This window comes from Erpetoichthys calabaricus, chromosome 2 (genome assembly GCF_900747795.2).
Source record: "Erpetoichthys calabaricus chromosome 2, fErpCal1.3, whole genome shotgun sequence".
NCBI classification, from domain to species: Eukaryota; Metazoa; Chordata; class Cladistia; order Polypteriformes; family Polypteridae; genus Erpetoichthys; species Erpetoichthys calabaricus.
Window position 1 is genome coordinate 196,918,656 of NC_041395.2, and position 17,330 is coordinate 196,935,985.

General features: G+C 43.9%; 3 protein-coding genes across 3 annotated transcripts in view; 2 read left to right on the forward strand and 1 right to left on the reverse strand.

Annotated features, from left to right (window-relative positions):
• Positions 1–17,330, forward strand: part of LOC114646647 (probable cation-transporting ATPase 13A4) — a 287,738-nt gene that overhangs the window by 123,218 nt on the left and 147,190 nt on the right. The gene's annotated exons all lie outside the window — the stretch shown is intronic.
• The window catches only part of plaat1 (phospholipase A and acyltransferase 1), a 274,219-nt gene that overhangs the window by 74,381 nt on the left and 182,508 nt on the right, over positions 1–17,330 (reverse strand). The window lies entirely within an intron of this gene.
• The window catches only part of gpank1 (G patch domain and ankyrin repeats 1), a 28,799-nt gene that overhangs the window by 7,892 nt on the left and 3,577 nt on the right, over positions 1–17,330 (forward strand). The window lies entirely within an intron of this gene.

The following is a 17,330-nucleotide window of genomic DNA, read 5'->3' on the forward strand; positions in this document are numbered from 1 at the left end:
ACTGGCTCTTGGGACGTGGAATGTCACCTCTCTGAAGGGGAAGGAGCCTGAGCTAGTGCGCGAAGTTGAGAGGTTCCGGCTAGATATAGTCGGGCTCACCTCGACGCACAGCTTGGACTCTGGAACCAATCTCCTTGAGAGGGGCTGGACTCTCTACCACTCTGGAGTTGCCCCCGGTGAGAGGCGCCGAGCAGGTGTGGGTATACTTATTGCCCCCCAACTTGGAGCCTGTACATTGGGGTTTACCCCGGTGGACGAGAGGGTAGCCTCCCTTCGCCTTCGGGTGGGGGGACGGGTCCTAACTGTTGTTTGTGCGTATGCACCGAACAGCAGTTCGGAGTACCCACCCTTTTTGGAGTCCCTGGAGGGGGTGCTAGAGGGCATACCTTCTGGGGACTCCCTCGTTCTGCTGGGAGACTTCAATGCTCACGTGGGCAATGACAGTGAGACCTGGAAGGGCGTGATTGGGAGGAATGGCCCCCCTGATCTGAACCCGAGCGGTGTTTTGTTATTGGACTTCTGTGCTCGTCACGGATTGTCCATAACGAACACCATGTTCAAGCATAGGGGTGTTCATATGTGCACTTGGCACCAGGACACCCTAGGCCTCAGTTCGATGATCGACTTTGTGGTCGTGTCGTCGGACTTGCGGCCACATGTCTTGGACACTCGGGTGAAGAGAGGGGCGGAGCTGTCAACTGATCACCACCTGGTGGTGAGTTGGCTTCGATGGTGGGGGAGGATGCCGGTCAGGCGTGGTAGGCCCAAACGTGTTGTGAGGGTCTGCTGGGAACGTCTGGCAGAGCCCCCTGTCAGAAGTAGCTTCAACTCCCACCTCTGGCAGAACTTCGACCACATCCCGAGGGAGGTGGGGGACATTGAGTCCGAATGGGCCATGTTCCGTGCCTCTATTGTTGAGGCAGCTGACCGGAGCTGTGGCCGTAAGGTGGTCGGTGCCTGTCGTGGCGGCAATCCCCGAACCCGCTGGTGGACACCGGCGGTGAAGGATGCCGTCAAGCTGAAGAAGGAGTCCTACAGGACCCTTTTGTCCTGTGGGACCCCGGAGGCAGCTGATAGGTACCGGCAGGCCAAGCGGAATGCGGCTTTGGTGGTTGCTGAGGCAAAAACTCGGGCGTGGGAGGAGTTTGGGGAGGCCATGGAGAATGACTTTCGGACGGCTTCGAGGAGATTCTGGTCCACCATCCGGCGTCTCAGGAAGGGGAAGCAGTGCAGTGTCAACACTGTATATGGTGGGGATGGTGCGCTGCTGACCTCGACTCGGGACGTTGTGGGTCGGTGGGGGGAATACTTTGAAGACCTCCTCAATCCTATTAACATGCCTTCCAATGAGGAAGCAGAGCCTGGGGACTCAGAGGTGGGCTCCCCCATCTCTGGGACTGAGGTCACCGAGGTGGTCAAAAAACTCCTTGGTGGCAGGGCCCCGGGGGTGGATGAGATACGCCCGGAGTTCCTCAAGGCTCTGGATGTTGTAGGACTGTCTTGGCTGACACGCCTCTGCAACATCGCATGGACATCAGGGACAGTGCCTCTGGATTGGCAGACCGGGGTGGTGGTCCCCCTCTTTAAGAAGGGGGATCGGAGGGTGTGTTCCAATTACAGAGGGATCACACTCCTCAGCCTCCCTGGAAAAGTCTATTCAGGGGTCCTGGAGAGGAGGGTCCGTCGGATAGTCGAGCCTCGGATTAAGGAGGAACAGTGTGGTTTTCGTCCTGGTCGCGGAACAGTGGACCAGCTCTATACCCTTAGCAGGGTCCTGGAGGGTGCATGGGAGTTTGCCCAACCAGTCTACATGTGTTTTGTGGACTTAGAAAAGGCATTCGACCGTGTCCCTCGGGGAATCCTGTGGGGGGTACTCCGAGAGTATGGGGTACCGGCCCCCCTGATAAGGGCTGTTCAGTCCCTGTACGCTCAGTGCCAGAGCTTGGTCCGCATTGCCGGCAGTAAGTCGAACCCGTTTCCAGTGAGAGTTGGACTCCGCCAGGGCTGCCCTTTGTCACCGATTCTGTTCATAACTTTTATGGACAGAATTTCTAGGCGCAGCCAGGGTGTTGAGGGGGTCCGGTTTGGTGGGCTCAGGATTGGGTCACTGCTTTTTGCAGATGATGTTGTCCTGTTTGCTTCATCAGGCCGTGATCTTCAGCTCTCTCTGGATCGGTTCGCAGCCGAGTGTGAAGCGGCTGGGATGAGAATCAGCACCTCCAAATCCGAGACCATGGTCCTCAACCGGAAAAGGGTGGAGTGCCCTCTCAGGGTTGGTAGCGAGATCCTGCCCCAAGTGGAGGAGTTCAAGTATCTCGGGGTCTTGTTCACGAGTGAGGGAAGAATGGAGCGTGAGATCGACAGGCGGATCGGTGCAGCATCCGCAGTAATGCGGGCGTTGCATCGGTCTGTCGTGGTGAAAAAGGAGCTGAGCCGCAAGGCGAAGCTCTCAATTTACCAGTCGATCTATGTTCCTACCCTCACCTATGGTCATGAGCTATGGGTAGTGACCGAAAGAACGAGATCGCGAATACAAGCGGCTGAAATGAGTTTCCTCCGCAGGGTGTCTGGGCTTTCCCTTAAAGATAGGGTGAGAAGCTCAGTCATCCGGGAGGGGCTCAGAGTAGAGCCGCTGCTCCTCCGCATCGAGAGGAGTCAGATGAGGTGGCTCGGGCATCTGATCAGGATGCCTCCTGGACGCCTCCCTGGTGAGGTGTTCCAGGCACGTCCAACCGGGAGGAGGCCCCGGGGAAGACCCAGGACACGCTGGAGGGACTATGTCTCTCGACTGGCCTGGGAACGCCTTGGGATTCTCCCGGAAGAGCTAGAAGAAGTGGCCGGGGAGAGGGAAGTCTGGGCATCTCTGCTCAAGCTGCTGCCCCCGCGACCTGACCTCGGATAAGCGGGAGACAATGGATGGATGGATGAAATTTTAAATGGGTAAATTTGTCCTTTCTGCCAATAACCCAAATTGACAAAGTAAAAGCGTTTATATATCATTTGTATAAGTATTCAGACCATTTGCTGTGGCTTTCTAAATTGTGTCAGATCGGAGAAGTTCAGATAGATTCTACTCAGCCATGCCGCAGTCTATGCAGATACTGGTGGTTTTCCTTAGGCAACATGTGCAAAAATGTAAATGGAAGCTGTATGGCGATAATCCTCTGTGCTCTCGACACAATCTGCTGTAGAGCTTTCTCATCAGCTGCTATGCAGCTATCCTACCACATACACAAGCAATGGGGTAAAATACTCGGAGTGGCGCACTGAGAGTAACAACACTAAAGCAGCTATGGTATTTGGAATAGTTTGTTCATTCCATGCACCATTATATTTTTATAGAATGATTACAATCAAGTGAATTAAATTTGTAAGTGATAAGCAATTAATTTTGGTATATTTGATAAATCCTGCGTCAATGATGCGAATCTGAAAAAAGGGAGACCACACAGAAACAGTAGCAGTGCTTTGACACTGGGTGCTGCCAGTTTGCAAAACCGACCAGAAAAGTACATAGCAAGGAGTGACGTTGCCATGAAAATGTGTGTGGCTTTATGCCAAGTTTAGCTTGTATACATCACAATGTGTGTGTGGACATGGGCATATGCACCGTTTATATATTAGGCCCCAGGTTTGAACAAATAATGTGATACATTTATGATAGGAGTTTTAAGCTATTTTTATTTTCTTTTACTATCTACTAGCAAAATACCCGTGCTTCGCACCGGAGAAGTAGTGTGTTAAAGAGGTTATGTAAACATATATATACATATATACTGTACATAGATATATATATATATCTATAATAATAAAAGGCAAAGCCCTCACTCACTCACTCACTCACTCACTCACTCACTCACTCACTCACTGACTGACTCACTCATCACTAATTGTCCAACTTCCCGTGTAGGTGGAAGGCTGAAATTTGGCAGGCTCATTCCTTACAGCTTACTTACAAAAGTTAGGCAGGTTTCATTTCAAAATTATACGCGTAATGGTCATAACTGGAACCTCTTTTTTGTCCATATACTGTAATGGAAGGCAGCAAGATGGCCGTAGGAGACTGAGTTGCGTGTCGCGTCATCACGCCTCCCACGTAATCACGTGAACTGACTGTGAACTCAGTACGTAGAAAAGAAGGAGGAGCCCCAAATAGCGCTGAAGAAAACATTCATTACACAATTGACAAGGCAGCGAAACAATAAGAAGCAAGTGAGTGACGCATACAAGCATCTTCATAAGACACGAGGTATAAAAAAGCACGGTGTAAACCGTAAGTCTAAATTTACTTTATAGAAACGCTCCCGCTGCCGTTTGCAATACCATATTCGCGAGATACAAGTTTAATGAGAACACATGAGGTATAAAAAAGCACGGTGTAAAGCGTAACCTTAAATTAACTTTATAGAAACGCTCCCGCTGCCGTTTGCAATACCATATTCGCGAGATACAAGTTTAATGAGAAGACACGAGGTATAAAAAAGCACGGTGTAAAGCGTAACCTTAAATTAACTTTATAGAAATGCTTCCGCTGCCGTTTGCAATGCCATATTCGCGAGATACAAGTTTAATGAGAAGACACGAGGTATAAACGACAGTTTGCATCACTTTGTAACAGAGTTAAAATTGCTGTAGCGAGAAACTTTTAACTGCCGGGTCTTAGGTAACATTAAATAAACCCGTGGACATCGCAACATCACACAAGAGAGCGGCTCACGTGAAGTGACTGAACGCAGCAGGAGTGATCACTTCCATTAATGAAACCTGTTCAAAAAACACATTACACAATTGATAAGGTAGGAAAAGAATATGAAACAAAGCACGGTATAAACCGTAACTTTAAATTAAGTTTATAGAAACGCTGCCGTTTGCAATACCATATTCGCCCCTGCGAAGCGCGGTGATTTTACTATATATATTAAACTATTTGAACCATTGTATGATCTGCTTCTCGCAACTGAAAGAGGGCACCGCGGCACAAGTTTGCCGACTTGCTCACCAACCACAAGCGTTACCTGGTAGGTAACCACTCATACAATCAGATTATGAATCAGACTACGAATGCCTGCAATGTAATTTCCCCGATCTACATGCTGTCAAATGAACGAACCACACGCCGTGGCACAACGTTAGGGGCTTCGCCTCTACATCCGAGGATCGATTCCTGTAAGGGAGTGCAGTGACTGTGTACTCCTGATGAGCCCACAATTACGGCGAAACACGTGTCGCATACTATGCATCTTCAAAGCACGGTGTAAACAGTAAGTTTAAATTGAGTTTATAGAAACGCTCCTGCTGCCGTTTGCAATACCATATTAGATGACTTTGTAACAGAGTTAAAATTGCTGGAGCGATAAATTTTTAACTGCCGGGTCATGTCGCGTGTTCTTGGGTAGGTACACCAAAAAATATATACATTTATGCATGTAATGGGCAAACAAAAAATGTACTATACCCGAAAGCACTACAGTAGTACTCAATGTATCTTTACTTCTTAAATGTTAATGTTTTACTGTTTAATAATTTATACGCTTCTTATATGTTATTCAGATTCTTTTATCAAAATACCAGTAACAGCGCACTGCACGATAACGTGGAGTGAATACACTTGACATGACCATTCATAGTATTTATCCCCTTTCACTGTACGTTTACCATTCGTTTGCTCAGAGGTTGATGCGCTTGCTGCTTAATGAGCAGCTCTTCACCCTAGCGTCCCGCTGCTTTCTTCTTTCGTCGGCATCTTTTCCCGTTAAAACTGATTTTTTTTAAAACTTAGTATGTTTTCTTTAATTTTTCAGTTAAGCTGGCACTTAAGTCTTCAATCTGCCTCAACAATAATTAGCGAAGGTGGTAGACAATGAAAACGTCAGCCGTACGCATCCGCTACGCACGCACTGGTGCGCGCAGCTGTGAGTTGATTCTACAATAAAATAAAATAAACATAAAAAGAGTAATAACTTGCAGCACCGCTATTCAATTACACTTGCCTAACGCCTCTCCTAAGGGGAAATACTGTGGGATCTGGGCATCCGTCAAAGCAGCAATCACAAGCCCGATTAGAAAGCGGGAAGCTGTGATTTGTCGTCTCCCTCCCATGTAACAATCACAGCCCATGTTGCAACGCACTATGTATGTATGTATATGTATATATATGTGTATGTGTGTGTATGTGTATATATATATATATATATATATATATATATATATATATATATATATATATGTATATATATGTATATATGTATATATATATGTATATATATGTATATATGTATATATATATGTATATATATGTATATATGTATATATATATGTATATATATGTATATATGTATATATATATGTATATATATGTATATATGTATATATATATGTATATATATATATATATATATATATATATGTATATATATATATATATATATATATATATATATGTATGTTCATATGTGTGGGAAAGCGAATAGTAGACTTGACGTAGTATATGTGTACCAAATTTCAAGTCAATAGGTGAAACGGTTTGCGAGCTACAGCTGATTTAAAATCCTGGACAGACAAACGAATAGCCACGGTAGCGTATTATAGAAGAACATTTTACTGTTTAATAATTTATATTTATATGCAATGTGCTTCTTTTATATTACTTCATATTCTCATATGATAATGATGTTAATGTTGTTTATATTGATTTCTATGTTATTGTAAGTGCTCTTTATTTGTGGAAAAATAAATTTGGCAATTAAACTTATTTTATACATACATTTTATGTTTTTCTCTTGCACTCAGTGAGCGAATCCACTGGGTAATCAGCTATATATATATATATATATATAATATAGATAGATAGATATATGTGTATGTATGTAGATATACAAATATGTATATGTATATATGTGTATATATATGTAGATATACAAATATGTATATGTATATATATATATGTATATATGTGTATATATATGTAGATATACAAATGTGTATATATATGTAGATATACAAATATGTATATATATATATATATGTAGATATACAAATATGTATATATATGTGTCTGTATGTGTCTATATATATATATATATATATGTGTATATATATATATATATATATATATATATATTTGTGTGTATATATATATATATATATATATATATATATATATATATATATATATATATATATATATATATGTATATATATATATATGTATATATATAATATATGTGTGTATATGTATGTGTATATATATATGTTGATATATGTTTATATATGTGGATGTGTATATGTATATATAAATGTATATATGTATATATGTTTATGTATATATATATATATGTTTACATAACCTCTTTAAACACACTTCTTCTCCGCTGCGAAGCGCGGGTATTTTGCTAGTATATATATATATATATATATATATATATATATATATATATATATATATATCTATCTATCTATCTATCTACATATACACATATCTTCCTTGTTTTCTACGTACTGCGTTCACAGTCAGTTCACGTGATTACGTGGGAGGAGTGATGACGCGATACGCAGCTCCGCCTCCCACGGCCATCGAGCTGCAGTCTATTACAGTATATGGACAAAAAAGAGGTTCCAGTTATGACCGTTACGCGTAGAATTTCGAAGTGAAACCTGCCTAACTTTTGTAAGTAAGCTGTAAGGAATGAGCCTGCCAAATTTCAGCCTTCTACCTACACGGGAAGTTGGACAATTAGTGATGAGTGAGTGAGTGAGTGAGTCAGTGAGGGCTTTGCCTTTTATTAGTATAGATTAGAAAGCAGTGTGCTGCAAAATGTATAAATAATGCTATCTCACTTGAAAATATTTACGAAAACTAAATTATGTAGCATTTCATGCATATAAGAAAGGAGAATATTGGCATTGTATGACAGCTTATCTGGTGGTTAGTTGACTTGACAAATCTTAAATAAATTGTTAAGTTGTGATTTTAATAAAGGAGCTAATATACAGCAATTCAGAATGAAATTTGAAGAGTAAGCAACAAAAGAAACATAAGTGTAGTTGATTAAAAGATGAATGGTCATCCACAGTTTGAACACTATAGCCAACAGAGATTCCTTCCTAGAGTGTAGGAGGGAACCTCGAAGAAAAATGAACTTTGGCCTCAAGCTGTGTAACAGGTCTTTTTGGAATAGCTAAAAAAGCCTTTGGCATCATGGAGTCTCATGTGTCTGGCCGGTGGATATGAGGTTAAGAATGATGACGACTGAACCTGTATGATAGAACATCATGCCCTGTGATAGAGTGACTTGTCTGCGGTCTGTTCATAACCTGCAGTCATTGTTACAAAGACAGTAACTAAGACACTTTGTCAAATTTTAGGACAAGAATAGACTGGATATAACCATGTATGACTTTTTTGTTTCTTTTCTGTCAGCATCTCTGTGGAGCCAGAAGTTGGTGTGCCAAATAAGTACCATATTGACAGTATGGTGTTTTAGCTGTGTTTTTCTGCTTGGCCCTTTTTGAGATTAAAAAAAAGAAAGAGAAAAATGTCTGCTGTATAGATTTTGGACATTGAGCTTTTCATGTCATTTTTGAGGACAGGTCATTGTGTGACTTCATAGTTTTCTCGCTCCTTTGATTCTGTTCTGAAAAAACTGGATTGATAAAATGAATGAATGAATTTAATGATGTAAAAGCAAACGGCGAGCGCCTGGTGGCCAGGCTTGCACCCATGGGGCTCGGCCGGGCACAGCCCGAAGAGGCAACGTGGGTCCCCCTTCCCATGGGCTCACCACCTAAGGGAGGGGCCAAGGAGGTCGGGTGCAGTGTGAGTTGGGTGGTGGCCGAAGGCGGGGACCTTGGCGGTCCGATCCTCGGCTACAGAAGCTGGCTCTTGGGACGTGGAATGTCACCTCTCTGGAGAGGAAGGAGCCTGAGCTTGTGCGTGAGGTTGAGAGGTTCCGGCTAGATATAGTCGGGCTCACCTCGACGCACAGCTTGGACTCTGGAACCAATCTCCTTGAGAGGGGCTGGACTCTGTACCACTCTGGAGTTGCCCCCGGTGAGAGGCGCCGAGCGGGTGTGGGCATACTTATTGCCCCCCGACTTGGAGCCTGTACATTGGGGTTTACCCCGGTGGACAAGAGGGTAGCCTCCCTCCGCCTTTGGGTGGGGTGACGGGTCCTAACTGTTGTTTGTGCGTATGCACTGAACAGCAGTTCGGAGTACCCACCCTTTTTGGAGTCCATGGAGAGGGTGCTAGAGGGCATACCTTCTGGGGACTCCCTCGTACTGCTGGGAGACTTCAATGCTCACGTGGGCAATTACAGTGAGACCTGGAAGGGCGTGATTGGGAGGAATGGCCCCCCCGATCTGAACCAGAGTGGTGCTTTGTTATTGGACTTGTCCATAACAAACACCATGTTCAAGCATAGGGGTGTTCATATGTGCACTTGGCACCAGGACACCCTAGGCCTCAGTTCGATGATCGACTTTGTGGTCGTGTCATCGGACTTGCGGCCACATGTCTTGGACACTCGGGTGAAGAGAGGGGTGGAGCTATCAACTGATCACCACCTGGTGGTGAGTTGGCTTCGATGGTGGGGGAGGATGCCGGTCAGGCCTGGTAGGCCCAAACGTGTTGTGAGGGTCTGCTGGGAACGTCTGGCAGAGCCCCCTGTCAGAAGTAGCTTCAACTCCCACCTCCGGAAGAACTTCGACCACGTCCTGAGGGAGGTGGTGACATTGAGTCCGAATGGGCCATGTTCCATGCCTCTATTGTTGAGGCGGCTGACCGGAGCTGTGGCCGTAAGGTGGTCGGTGCCTGTCATGGCGGAAATCCCCGAACCCGTTGGTGGACACCGGCGGTGAGGGATGCTGTCAAGCTGAAGAAGGAGTCCTACTGGTCCCTTTTGTCCTGTGGGACTCTGGAGGCAGCTAATAGGTACTGGCCGGTAGTGCTGGGCAGTATACCGGTTCATACCGAAAACTGTTTTTTATTTTTTTTATGATATGGATTTTTCTTATACCGCAACACCGGTTTCAATTGCCTTAACGACGTTTGGAACGTGGCGCATCGGGAAACTGTTCAAGTGGGGACCTTTTTCACTGCTACACCGCTAAACACAGATTTGTTACGCGGGGGCTCTTTTTCACTGCTACACCACTAAATAGGTAGTGGTAGTGTAGGTATTGCGTGGTGAAAATGGACAGAGAACATTCCGAAACTGAAGCTGACGATAAAGTTGAACATGATGACACAGAAGAACTTTTGCCGAAAAAAAGGAGTCACGTCCGTTGCCTGGAGATACTTTGGTTTTAAAAGGTCGGATGTGGACCATTATGTTCAAATGTGTAAATACTGTTTCTGTACTACTCGATAATACTGCAAGCCAAGTTGTACTTGTTTTATTTGTTTTCAATACAGTGTAATGTACCTGGGTACTGTGTAATAGTGTCACGACATGTTGACTTTATTCTCGACATTTCTACTTTATTCTCGTCGTTTATGTCAAGATTAAAGTCGACATGTTGACTTTATTCTCGTAATTTGTCATTAAAGTAGAACATCGTAAACTAAACTTCATCGTAAAATGAATATTTAATTTACTAGATTTTCACAAACCCCGTCAAAAGTAATATAACAACTTAAATGCTTTGTGTTAAGTGTTCCCCGAGCTTCTTAAACTGACTTCCTCTTGCACTAAGAAGAGGTGCCGCAGCGATCGCCGCACAGAATACATTCACTTCATGATATTCCTGCTCTCTGAAAATTTAGAATGCTAAGATAAATGCTTGATATAATTTTCATGGTGAAATGCATTAAAGCATGCATTAATCATGTGGGGGCATGGCGGCATGGAGGTTGCACTGCTGCTTCGCAGCAAGGGTGTCTCGGGTGTACCCTGCCTTGCATTTGCATGTTTTTCTGGTGGGTTTACTTGGCGTGCTTCAGTTTCCTTTCAAAGTCATGTAGGATGTGGGGTTTTGTTATGCTATATTGACCGTGCTAGTGTATGTTTTGCTCGTATTCATCCTGCGATGTGCTGGTGACTCGTTCAGGGATGGACGCAACCCTGAATGGATGGCATAATTAAACATGTATAACGAAGATATTTTTAAAGTTCTGAACACTCCGTGGGCTAAGTTTATAACTAGTTTTAATTTCACAAAGACGTTTATCGTGTGGTGATTGGTTATGTGGAGAAAGAAAAAGGAAGGATAGGAACTGGGGTTTTGGTACGTCAGATAGAGACAGCATGCATGCAATAAAGAAAGCCTGCTCAGAAGAAAATGCATTGAATTCTGTGTTCGTGTCTCCGACCAACAGATCACAAACCCAACATTTACACAATATTTAAGTTAAACCTGTGCAATACCCATTCATACATCCAGTTTTTTGGAGCCTCATCACACCTGCCATAAAGTTCTCTACACTGAACATACACCTGGGGACCCCTTACTGCAAGGGAGCAGCACTACCACCTCACTACCGTGCATGTTTAATACCGGCTTTAATGCATTTCATCATGAAAATGATATCAAGTATTTGTCTTAGCATTCTAAATTTTCAGAAAGCAGGAATATCATGAAGTGAATGGATTCTGTGCGGTGATCGCTGTCTCCTCAGTGCGGAGGAAGTCACTTTAAGAAGCGTAGTGATTAACAACTGGGTCCGGGAACACAACACAAAGTATTTAATGTGCTGCATTAATTTATGATGGGGTTTGACAAAATCTAGTAAATTAAACATTGATTTTAGGAAGAAGTTTAGTTTACGACATTCTATTTTAATTATGAAGTAAACTATGAGAATAAAGTGGAAATGTCGACTTTAATCTCGACATAAACGGCGAGAATAAAGTGGAAATGTTGACTTTATTCTCGACATATAGTTTGTTTTTTTCTTCCCTGTGTCCATTTTTTTTTTTTCTTCACCATGGCCCTAATACGATTCCGTAGGGCTATACCACATATAGCATTATAAATGCAAGTTGCAGTTTTATTATTTATGCATATAGCTTAGCTTGAAGCAAGGTCCATATTAATGCAATTTGCCTAAATGATGGTTCAGTTGGTAAAGATGTCATCACCAAGTTGCACTTGTTTTATTTTATTTTAATTTGGTGAATACTGTGTAATGCACCTGGGCTTGAAGTAATAGTGCAACTATCAGTAATAATACTATTATTTATTTTATTGTTATTATTTATTAGTTTAAATATTATGCAGTTTAATGATGATAAAGTTGTTTAAAAAGTCACTTTAATGTGTCAGTGGACAGAGATTGTTAACATTAACAGAAAGTGTAGTTGGTTTACAAAAAATATTTAGTATTTATTCATTTTCTAAGACATATACGGTACAGTACAACTTTTGACAAGCACTGGATATTTTACTAAGTCTAAATGCCTCTTTGGATGGTTGAAAATATGTTGTCAAAATTATAGTTTAAATTTTTGCAAAATTTCTTCAATAAAAAGGTTCTATATTTTGACTGCATCTGTCATGCAATGTGATTCCTTCTCTTCATTAGTGCCACCCCCTTGAAAACTATCACTTTATGGGGCCATGCAAACCTGTATTAATACTTGTGTGCACATTAAAATGTTTTTTTTTTTATACAATGTACAATGCTCTTGACAGTTGAATAGGTTATTCTTAGCCAGTAATTGCAGTGGAAAATGTGGTTAACATCCACTCATGCATGGGGGAAAAAAATACCGTCGAATACCGTGAAACCGGGATAATTTAGAAAAATACTGTGATATAGAATTTTGGTCATACCTCCCACCCCTACCGGCAGGCCAAGTGGAATGCAGCTTCGGTGGTTGCTGTGGCAAAAACTTGGGCATGGGAGGGTTTGGGGAGGCCATGGAGAACGACTTTCGGACGGCTTTGAGGAGATTCTGGTCCACCGTCCGGAGTCTCAGGAGGGGGAAGCAGTGCAGTGTCAACACTGTATATGGTGAGGATGGTGCGCTGCTGACCTCGACTCAGGACGTTGTGGGTCGGTGGGGGGAATACTTCGAAGACCTACTCAATCCCATTAACATGCCTTCCAATGAGGAAGCAGAGCCTGGGGACTCGGAGGTGGGTTTCCCCATCTCTGGGACTGAGGTCACCGAGGTGGTCAAAAAACTCCTTGGTGGCAGGGCCCGGGGGTGGATGAGATACACCCGGAGTTCCTCAAGGCTGTGGATGTTGTAGGGCTGTCTTGGTTGACACGTCTCTGCAACATCGCCTGGACATCAGGGACAGTGACTCTGGATTGGCAGACTGGGGTGGTGGTCCCCCTCTTTTAGAAGGGGGGACCGGAGGATGTGTTCTGATTACAGAGGGATCACACTCCTCAGCCTCCCTGGAAAAGTCTATTCGGGGGTTCTGGAGAGGAGGGTACATCGGATAGTTGAACCTCGGATTCAGGAGGAACAGTGTGGTTTTCGTCCTGGTCACGGAACAGTGGACCAGCTCTACACCCTTAGCAGAGTCCTGGAGGGTGCATTGGAGTTCCCCCAACCAGTCTACATGTGTTTTGTGGACTTGGAAAAGGCGTTCGACTGTGTCCCTCGTGGAATCCTGTGGGGGGTGCTCCGGGAGTATGGGGTACCGGACCCCCTGATAAGGGCTGTTCGGTCCCTGTACAACCGGTGTCAGAGCTTGGTCCGCATTGCCGGCAGTAAGTCGAACCCGTTTCCAGTGAGAGTAGGACTCTGCCAGGGCTGCCCTTTGTCACCGATTCTGTTCATAACTTTTATGGACAGAATTTCTAGGCGCAGCCAGGGTGTTGAGGGGGTCTGGTTTGGTGGACTCAGGATTGGGTCACTGCTTTTTGCAGATGATGTTGTCCTGTTTGCTTCATCAGGCCATGATCTTCAGCTCTCTCTGGATCGGTTCGCAGCAGAGTGTGAAGCGGCTGGGATGGGAATCAGCACCTCCAAATCCAAGACCATGGTCCTCAGCCGGAAAAGGGTGGAGTGCCCTCTCAGGGCTGGGAGCAAGATCCTGCCACAAGTGGAGGAGTTCAAGTATCTCGGGGTCTTGTTCACGAGTGAGGGAAGAATGGAGCGTGAGATCGACAGGCGGATCGGTGCGCCGTCCGCAGTGATGCGGGCTCTACATCGGTCTGTCGTGGTCAAAAAGCAGCTGAGCCATAAGGCAAAGCTCTCAATTTACCAGTCGATCTATGTTCCTACCCTCACCTATGGTCATGAGCTATGGGTAGTGACCGAAAGAACAAGATCGCGAATACAAGCGGCTGAAATGAGTTTCCTCCGCAGGGTGTCTGGGCTCTCCCTTAAAGATAGGGTGAGAAGCTCAGTCATCCGGGAGGGGCTCAGAGTAGAGCCGCTGCTCCTCCACATCGAGAGGAGTCAGATGAGGTGGCTCGGGCATCTGATCAGGATGCCTCCTGGTCGCCTCCCTGGTGAGGTGTTCCGGGCACGTCCAACCAGGAGGAGGCCCCAGGGAAGACCCAGGACACGCTGGAGGGACTATGTCTCCCGGCTGGCCTGGGAACGCCTCAGAATTCTCCCGGAAGAGCTAGAAGAAGTGGCCGGGGAGAGGGAAGTCTGGGTATCTCTGCTCAAGCTGCTGCCCCCGCGACCCGACTTTGGATAAGCGGAAGAGGATGGATGGATGCTAGGAACAAGGAGACTTTCTAATGTTAAATGAAGTCATAACAATAGTTGTCATACTAATTGGTGGACTTCAATCATTTGTGTAAATGGTACCTGACATTTAGCGCTTGTTTTTGTATTTAGCATAGTGACAGGAATGCCATTCATCAGTTAACTTTAACCCAACTGCTAACTTTTTGCTTTTTTACTTGGACATGATAACAAATGAATGCTGTCAGTACTTTGACCAGTTATCCCAGATTGTAATGGCAAAAAGAAAAGTTTGGCCTACTGAAAAATATTTTGCTTACAAACTAAGGTGGGGTGTTTTGATAAAGAATGTCTTAGAAATTCATAAAATTCAAAACAATCGAAATATATCTGGGGCATGTGCATTGCAAGCTACTTTAGTTGATATGGGGGACGGGCAGGAATATACAAAGTTTTGCTCAGCCCAGAAGAAAAGTGTATGGGCACTGATAATGTAAATCACTATGCCAGTCCAACAATGTACCAAGAGCTAGCTAGAGATGTGCCTTAGGGTGTCCCAGAAGGGCACTGAGATGGCCAGAGCTGGTAACACTTCCAGAATGATAAAAGGTATTCCGCTGTTCTGCTAAGCAAATGGGACCAAGCTATACGTCTGAGAGAATGGACCCCAGTAGTCTTGTCATGGAGTCCTGCTTCTCTGTGACAGAAGGAAGGCCTGGGGTGTAGGGGCACCACGTGCAGCTGGCACTTTAAGACAACACAGCTGTGTATTCTGTGTATATAAAGCAATAGCTGACTTCACCTTGCTGTTTACATACTCTGCCTTTTTTGGGATTGGAGAGAAAATGTGTGAACATTTGAAAAATAAACCTGAACACAAGTCAACTGTGTATTTGTTTTGTGCAAAGCCCAGTGACATCCCTCCTTGGTGTCAGTCTCTACAAAGAAGGGGTCAGGTGACCCCGTCTACATTTAAGTTGCTTGTGCACTCGTGTTCTGAAAGAATGTTACAAGTCAAAAGATTGGTTGAGGTTTAGCTTTTCCACATACTGATACCTGTGTCTGATGACTGTCTTTCTGGGACACAGTGCAATCCTGTACAATCCAAGCAGACCCTGTGTGACTTTTCTTCTCACACCTCAAAGCGTTTTGCAGGACATGCTGGTGGTGCCCTTTCCTTGCCAGCCAATGGCTCCTTTTTATGGCAGTGACTTGTATCACTTAGAAAACCAAATGGTTAGGAAAAAATATGACAAAAAGTAACATTTTGTGACATAAATTTGGGGAAATAAACAGCTTACAATATCCCTGACAGTATAATTTACTATGAATGGTATATTTCATAATACATTAGTTGTTGTTTTTAGTTGTTTTCAGTATTTACTGTTGGTTTTAATAGTTCCTTTCTACACAGTAATTAAAAATAAAGGAATTATGACTGTAAAATGTTATAGCCTCAGTACAGGATTGTATTAGGTGCTGTTATCCCATTAGCAGAAAATGTAATTAAATTTCAGACTAACCTTTTGACTCTAACATAACCACTGTACTCCTTGATCTTGCAGCTCTGAAGGCCCGGTCAGGCGTTTCTGATGGATGCTAGGAACAAGGAGACTTTCTAATGTTAAATGAAGTCATAACAATAGTTGTCATACTAATTGGTGGACTTCAATCATTTGTGTAAATGGTACCTGACATTTAGCGCTTGTTTTTGTATTTAGCATAGTGACAGGAATGCCATTCATCAGTTAACTTTAACCCAACTGCTAACTTTTTGCTTTTTTACTTGGACATGATAACAAATGAATGCTGTCAGTACTTTGACCAGTTATCCCAGATTGTAATGGCAAAAAGAAAAGTTTGGCCTACTGAAAAATATTTTGCTTACAAACTAAGGTGGGGTGTTTTGATAAAGAATGTCTTAGAAATTCATAAAATTCAAAACAATCGAAATATATCTGGGGCATGTGCATTGCAAGCTACTTTAGTTGATATGGGGGACGGGCAGGAATATACAAAGTTTTGCTCAGCCCAGAAGAAAAGTGTATGGGCACTGATAATGTAAATCACTATGCCAGTCCAACAATGTACCAAGAGCTAGCTAGAGATGTGCCTTAGGGTGTCCCAGAAGGGCACTGAGATGGCCAGAGCTGGTAACACTTCCAGAATGATAAAAGGTATTCCGCTGTTCTGCTAAGCAAATGGGACCAAGCTATACGTCTGAGAGAATGGACCCCAGTAGTCTTGTCATGGAGTCCTGCTTCTCTGTGACAGAAGGAAGGCCTGGGGTGTAGGGGCACCACGTGCAGCTGGCACTTTAAGACAACACAGCTGTGTATTCTGTGTATATAAAGCAATAGCTGACTTCACCTTGCTGTTTACATACTCTGCCTTTTTTGGGATTGGAGAGAAAATGTGTGAACATTTGAAAAATAAACCTGAACACAAGTCAACTGTGTATTTGTTTTGTGCAAAGCCCAGTGACATCCCTCCTTGGTGTCAGTCTCTACAAAGAAGGGGTCAGGTGACCCCGTCTACATTTAAGTTGCTTGTGCACTCGTGTTCTGAAAGAATGTTACAAGTCTCCAGATTGGTTGAGGTTTAGCTTTTCCACATACTGATACCTGTGTCTGATGACTGTCTTTCTGGGACACAGTGCAATCCTGTACAATCCAAGCAGACCCTGTGTGACTTTTCTTCTCACACCTCAAAGCGTTTTGCAGGACATGCTGG